General features: G+C 40.0%; 1 non-coding gene across 1 annotated transcript; it reads left to right on the top strand.

The window, feature by feature from the left end:
- The first annotated feature begins 5,815 nt into the window (after positions 1–5,815).
- LOC111556784 lies at positions 5,816–5,922 on the top strand. Its single transcript, XR_002736512.2, has one exon. It is a non-coding gene; the product is annotated as a U6 spliceosomal RNA (small nuclear RNA).
- The last annotated feature ends 1,361 nt before the right edge of the window (positions 5,923–7,283 follow it).

The following is a 7,283-nucleotide window of genomic DNA, read 5'->3' as shown; positions in this document are numbered from 1 at the left end:
AGGAAAATAGCACAGAACCATGCCCTTGGAGCTTCCCTGGTCCAAGCTCCCCCTTTCTTGATGAAGTCTAGAGCAATGAAGTGATCTGGTGGGTGTCACAGCTAGTATGTGAGAGAGGTGACCAATCACAGGTCCAGTACCGGTACCTCTCTGCCCAAAACCGCCTGTTCCCTGCTGTCCCAGATGAAAACAGTAGAGGTTCCCTCGCAACCCCCCGTTGCCATAAATACCTCTGTGGAATAGCATTGAGTTAGGAACTCCCCCCGCCGCCCGCCTTGTGAGCTGCATGAAGCTGGGCCCTTACAAGTTCAGCACCTGAGAAAAATTAAGGGGAGGATTGAAAATCACATCCAGCTGGGCGTTAGCATGTGTTAAACAGGGTTTTGATGTTAAAGGGTTTTAAGTGCGTGACTGGTACACCTCAGGGCAAGGCCCGAGGTTCCCTGAGAATCTGTTCTTGCTTTTCTTTCTTTTCGAGTCTAATCGGTCCCATTCCGTTTTCAATTCTCTTTCTCACTTTGCAAAGTGCCAGACAAATTACTGGTATCCTCTGCGAGCCTCTGGTTTCTTTTTGGTTTCTGAACGCATACCCTCTTGAGGATACTTCAGGGTAGATCTCGCTCGAGACAAGATTTTCACAAAATTTTCGGGACGTAATTAAAGCAAAGACCCATTGGTGACTTTTCTAGCCCTTGATTGATCTTCCATTTTCTAATCGTCTTCTGGCATGTGTACATTTTCTTCATGGTTAGAATGCATTTCCTCCAAAACTCTTTCTCGTTCTTTGGTTTCAACAACGTGCTATCTGAACGGTGGACTGTCTCGAGGCGTTAAGATGATCAATACAAAGTTGCTGATAGTCAACTATTTTTGAACTGTAAAGAATGGCAACTTCGTTTGGTTCAACCCCATAAATTGTCCTTTGGAATTTAGCAGAGATTGTTTTTCTTAAAGAAACCGTGTAATAAAACCATGATCCTTATTGAATGTTATAATGTGGAAATGAAAATATTTCAGGGAAAAATTCTGCTTAGACGATTTTGTTTGTTTCCTTATAGTTCAAGGAATCTTACGCCTCAATTTGCTGGCAACCGTCTCCAGGTTTTACCTGCTGTCCAGCATTCCCTCCAATTTGGCATTTGCTCAGCATTGTTCACTGGCTAATGAAGTAGAAATATTAGTTGTTGCATTAACAGCACTTTGTTAGGTTGGTCTTAGTGGACCTCTACTCTGTAGCTAATAACGCCTCTGCTCTGATCTCTAGTATTGTGTGAGCTACGTATATATTGAATGGAGCTGTGAACTGACTGTGGGGTTATATCACTCCTCTAAGACACAACTCGCAGATGCCTCGTTTTCAAGGGAGGAACGTCAGATGCTCAGTGATGAAATGCATTCAGATGCAAGTGGTGTGGGATGGTTCATTTTTTCTGGTCTTGAGAGGTACTGGTAGAGGCATTCGTAGTTGCTGCCCTGGTGGCGTCTTGATTTGCCAGCCAGTTGTGACATGGCCTTGCCCTGACTCCTGCTCTAACCTGAAGGAGGCACAAAGCCCCCAGGCCACCGGTTGGCAGGATCAATGAGAAACATGGGAACTTTTGTGAAGTATAAATGAAATGTGTGCCTGAACTGAAAACTGGGCAGTCCAGTGTAGATCAGGTACTGACTAGTGTGAATGCTTTCGCTAAGGTGATGTCACCACGGATAGGGTATAATCTATGGCCAATATTGTAATGTTTGGTGATACATTTTTTTCTTTGGCAGTAAACCTTTTTGACAGAAATAAGTCCAAGAGGAAGAAAAGTGCACCAATGAAAATTCAAGGACCAAGTTTTCATTCCCATGGAAGTTGATGACGAGTGCGTCCCTGGCACACAATGTTTGTCCACATTCACCGTCCACCCCAGAGGCTGTGGCGCGGTCACTGACCACATGGCAACATGACAACACAAAACTGCTGAAGAAGCCCCAGCATCCAGAGAGTTCGTAGTTTAAGAAGATCACGCTTGAAGGCAACGGTTTAGTCTCTGCCGTTCTAGAGGGTGTGTTTACAGACAAAAATGTGAAGCTTGACTTTTTTATGCACACTTAAAAAAGGAACATTCTTCTAAATTATTTTCTCTGCCTTTTTTTATGCCGAGTTTTCTTGTGTATACAATACAAGAACTGAAGTAGTAACTGTTACTGTGTTGGCTCCTTTTGCAGAAGAGCATATTCAGTAGCAGTTAAATGATGACAGTTTTCCATTAGTGCGATCAACTGAGTTTCTCGGCTGAGCCACAGAACGCAGAAAAGTGACTTGAGAGACTGTTTTCTCAATTTTCCCAAAGATGGTACATAACTATACCATTGCAGATGTGCACGCCTTGCACACAATGGATGGCTTGGAGCATCAGAGTCTAATTCTCTGAAAGATTCCTGGCTGAAACAGGCTGAGTCATATGTTTCAAATCGCAAGTCCCTAAAGATGGTTCCAAAAATAGGTTTTCACCCACCCAGTCATGGAATCAAGTAAATCTTCTGGAAGTTCATTCTTCCAGAGGTGAAATTTCTGACATTATTTTGAATGCTACTGTCATTTTGGGAAAATGTTCAATATTGAAACAAAATGAAATACTCTGTGATGACAATATAAGCACAAAGTTTGGTGGCTCACCCCCTCCGGATGATCAGTGTTTGTTACTAAATGGAGAGACCTGTGGAATAGAAATGTGCATGGAATTAGTGACGAACATATTATTCAGATTGCATCCATCCCAACAAGCCACAGTATTCCATAGTCAAAAATAGAAGCTATTGCTGATAACATTTACAACTATTCTTATAGATACAGCTAAAACAATTAAAGTTAATGTTTTGTTATGAAGCTGATGTTGAATACAAAAAAAAAATAAAAAGGGGGTAAATGTTTTGCTGTCAATGAGCATATTTTACAAATGTTAAAACTTTATGTAAGTCAGCTTACATGTCCTGTAAGCTTGTTTTTTTTCTTTTTTTTTCTTTCTTTCTTTTGTGTGTGTGTGTGTGTGAATGAGTTACCTGATTTTAATTGCATTTTGTTCCAAATCACTTGGACATCTGTTTTGAAAATTTTCGGGATGTTCTGTTTGTCAACTGGCCTATAGCTGCTGCTGTTCACGGTAGCTGGGGCCCAGAAATTCCCGGGCCAGCATAGCCACAGCCAGGGCCAAGGACCTGGGAACCAACTTCCTTTGTAGGACAGGTGGGAGGCAGAGGTCCAGCAGGTCAGCTACAGTCAAAAAAAAAAAAAAAAAAAAAAAAAGAATTTTCAATAATTGGCACACTATACAACTTCAGTTTTTGAAGGTTTTAGAAAATTGGAATCGCTACAAACAAAATTTTCACGCAAGACAATCCTGAAAACGAAGACAAATGCAGGAGAAGAACTGATCTTGAATACCAGCGTGGGGTATATCTTGTCTGATGAGGCTGTGAGGATTCAACATATGTAAGCCTTCATTCTGAATTCAATAAGACCTTGAAATATTTCGGCTTTGGGGAATAGTGTTTTCATGGAAACTTTATTTTTAATTTGATGCATTTATATTTTCTTCCAGAATGGAAATAAAGTTGAGAAGACTTATGATTTTGCAGCGTTTGCATTTTATGAGACATTTATTTTATTTATTAAGTTTTTTTTAAATCTGAGTATAGTTGATACACAATGTGACTTTAGTTTCACGTGTACCACATGGTGATTCGACTTCTCTATGTGTTATGCTACGCTCGTCAAACGTGTAGCTACCATCTGTCACCATACAACGATATTACAGTATCATTTAATATATTCCCTATGAATGCCTTTCATTCCCATGACTTATTCCTTCCATGCCTGGAGTTCCAGTACCTCTAGCAACCCTTCACCCATTTTGCCCAGCCCCCAGCCCCCTCTCCTCTGGCCACCACTTTTTTTTTTCCATTTATATAAAACTTTATTTTTTTTTCAATATATGAAATTTATTGTCAAATTGGTTTCCATACAACCCCCAGTGCTCATCCCAAAAGGTGCCCTCCTCAATACCCATCACCCACCCTCCCCTCCCTCCCACCCCCCATCAACCCTCAGTTTGTTCTCAGTTTTTAAGAGTCTCTTATGCTTTGGCTCTCTCCCACTCTAACCTCTTTTTTTTTTTTCCCTTCTCCTCCTCCATGGGTTTCTGTTAAGTTTCTCAGGATCCACATAAGAGTGAAAACATACGGTATCTGTCTTTCTCTGTATGGCTTATTTCACTTAGCATCACACTCTCCAGTTCCATCCACGTTGCTACAAAGAGCCATATTTCATTCTTTCTCATTGCCACATAGTACTCCATTGTGTATATAAACCACAATTTCTTTATCCATTCATCAGTTGATGGACATTTAGGCTCTTTCCATAATTTGGCTATTGTTGAGAGTGCTGCTATAAACATTGGGGTACAAGTGCCCCTATGCATCAGTACTCCTGTATCCCTTGGGTAAATTCCTAGCAGTGCTATTGCTGGGTCATAGGGTAGGTCTATTTTTAATTTTCTGAGGAACCTCCACACTGCTTTCCAGAGTGGCTGCACCAATTTGCATTCCCACCAACAGTGCAAGAGGGTTCCTGTTTCTCCACATCCTCTCCAGCATCTATAGTCTCCTGATTTGTTCATTTGGCCACTCTGACTGGCATGAGGTGATATCTGAGTTTGGTTTTGATTTGTAGTTCCCTGATGAGGAGCGACGTTGAGCATCTTTTCATGTGCCTGTTGTCTGGCCACCATTTTTAATGTGGCAAATAGAGACATACTGTTTGAAGAGTTTGATCCTATACAAAGTGAAAGTAATTTAGATGGAAACCCACAAATAGAAACTTCAAAGACATTTGAGCTGAAATAGTTATACACTTCCTTACAAAGAATTAGAATTGAGAGTATTCCCTATTTAGCAGTACTTGTCTGGCCTCACCTGACCACCTGGAGATTTTTCTTACTAAAACATAACAGGGTCTAAAAGACAAGTCAACTGGCAATGCCAGTAATTTCAAATTTATTAAACAAAAATTCAACTTTTAAAAAGATTGCAAGAGGGGTCGCCTGTGTGGCTCAGTCGATTAAGTGTCCGGCTCTTGATGTCGGCTCAGGTCATGATCTCACGGTTGTGAGATCAAGCCCCTTGTTGGGCTCCACACTGGCCATGGAGCCTGCTTAAGATCTGCTCTTTCCCTCTACCACTCGCACTCTCTCTCTCTCAAAAAAAACAAAACAAAACAAAACAAAACAAAAACAAAGAAGAAGAAGAAAAAGAAAAAAGAAAATTGATTGCAAGAAAGTAAGAAAGTTTAGGACAAAATTTAAAATAGTAGGACTGTCTTAATAAAAATAAAGTCTTCAAAAAAATATTTGTGATACTTTTAGAGGTTGCTATAGCTAAGAAACTGATTAAAGTCTATAAGGATATTCCAAGGCAGTGCCTGGGTGGCTCAGTCAGTTGAGTGTTCAACTCTTGATTTTGGCTCAGGTTGTGATCTCACAGTCATGGGATCAAGCCCTGTGTCTTCTTCACTGACAGCACGGAGCCTGCATGGGCTTCTCCCTCACTCTCTCTCTCCCTCTCTCTCTGCCCCTCCCCCACTTGTACACACACACTCTTTCTCTCTCTCTCAAAATAAATAAGCGTAAAAAAGATATGCCAAGAATAAGTACTCTGCTTATGTTTCTAAATGTCCAGAAAATTAATATAAAGAAGTTTTACAATTGTGGCCCTAATGTATGTGATATTGTGCTTCTGAGAGAGTTCTGAAAAGTCTTTTTGAATACAACAATCTATGAATGTGATTGTTTCAACGGCACATATACTAAAATTGGAATGATACAGAGAAGAAGAGCATGGCTTCCGAACAAGGATGACACAAAAATTCGTGAAGGTGCCATATTTTTTTTTGAATAGGTGATGGGGAATAAGGAGGGCACTTGGGTGTTAAAAAAAATGAGTGTTGTTGATGACACAATAGCCACATCATATTCAAGGAAGAAATGCTAGATGTCTGATTTCTAGATATAGGGTGGGGAAGGATACAAATGAAATGTAGGGCTGTGGCAACTCGATTGTTATAATCTTTCTAGCAGCAGAAATAACTCTTGCAACAGTTCTGGTCCTGCAGATGATAAGAAAGGTTAAGTGGGGGGTGGAGGTGGGGGAGGTTGCTGTGGCTTTCACTTTAGTTGATCAGAAAAGATGAAAGGTGAGACTAGATATATAAGATTTTGAGAATTAAGAATTAGATGTATTCTAGAACAGTTACGTTGGTAAATATGATATATTAGGAGTATAGTAGCTAAAAGAAAAAGGTGTCAAGATAAAGGACATTTAAGAAAAGGAAGAAAACTTCTACTGCAGTAGGAAAATCAGGAAAAGAGGAAACGAAGATGGCTGTTGAAAGGTTTATTTCTTTTGACCCTATTTCATCTTAGCATAGCCTAAAACGTGATATGTTAACATTCATTAATAGAAGCTGATTGAAAAGGAAAGTTGCCAATAGAGCTGTAAAGCAGAAAGGAAAGAATGGATGAGTGTAAGTAATGCTATGTAAAAATGAATTTTTAGGGGCTCAGTCGGTTAAGCATCTGATTCTTGGTTTCGGCTCAGGTCATGATCTCATGGTTCGTGAGTTCGAACCCCACATTGGGCTCTGTGCTGATGGCGCAGAGCCTGCTTACATCTCCCTCTCTCTCTACCCCTCCCCTGCTTTCTCTCTATCTCTCTCTTGAAATAAATAAAAATAAACTTAAAAATGGATTTTTAGAGGTTCCTATGGGCACATCACCTCCAGCATTAGCTTTCAACAAAAACAACAGTAGCAAAAGGCCCTAGTGATTTAAACATGAGGTTATTGATACAAATGTGTGCTGGAAATAAAGGCACAATTAACATTCAAAGATTTATTATTAGGTTAAGAGCATTTTGAATCAACCGTATTTTATGTACATATAAGATAATGTCTTAGAGGAAATGTAATCTCTTATTTCCTGCATGAGGGGCATGCCCCTTGGAGACACTGGTTTTTGTGACATCTTCATGTCCTAACCATGTACAGAGGCATGGGAAAAAAATGAACAAAAATATAGATAAATAAGGCATAGTTTTAACCTCAACTAGGTAGAAAGAATGACACAGATTTCTTCCAAACCACACTTTCAGATTATGAAGATGAGTGGAAAAGGAGAGAATGTTAACTTTGGCAAATAAATATGTTTAGAGTCTCCCAACCTTCTTGTATTCTCTTACTTTCAAAGTAATGA

Source organism: Felis catus, chromosome D1 (genome assembly GCF_018350175.1).
Source record: "Felis catus isolate Fca126 chromosome D1, F.catus_Fca126_mat1.0, whole genome shotgun sequence".
Classification (NCBI taxonomy): Eukaryota; Metazoa; Chordata; class Mammalia; order Carnivora; family Felidae; genus Felis; species Felis catus.
This window is presented reverse-complemented; position numbering and strand designations above follow the sequence as displayed.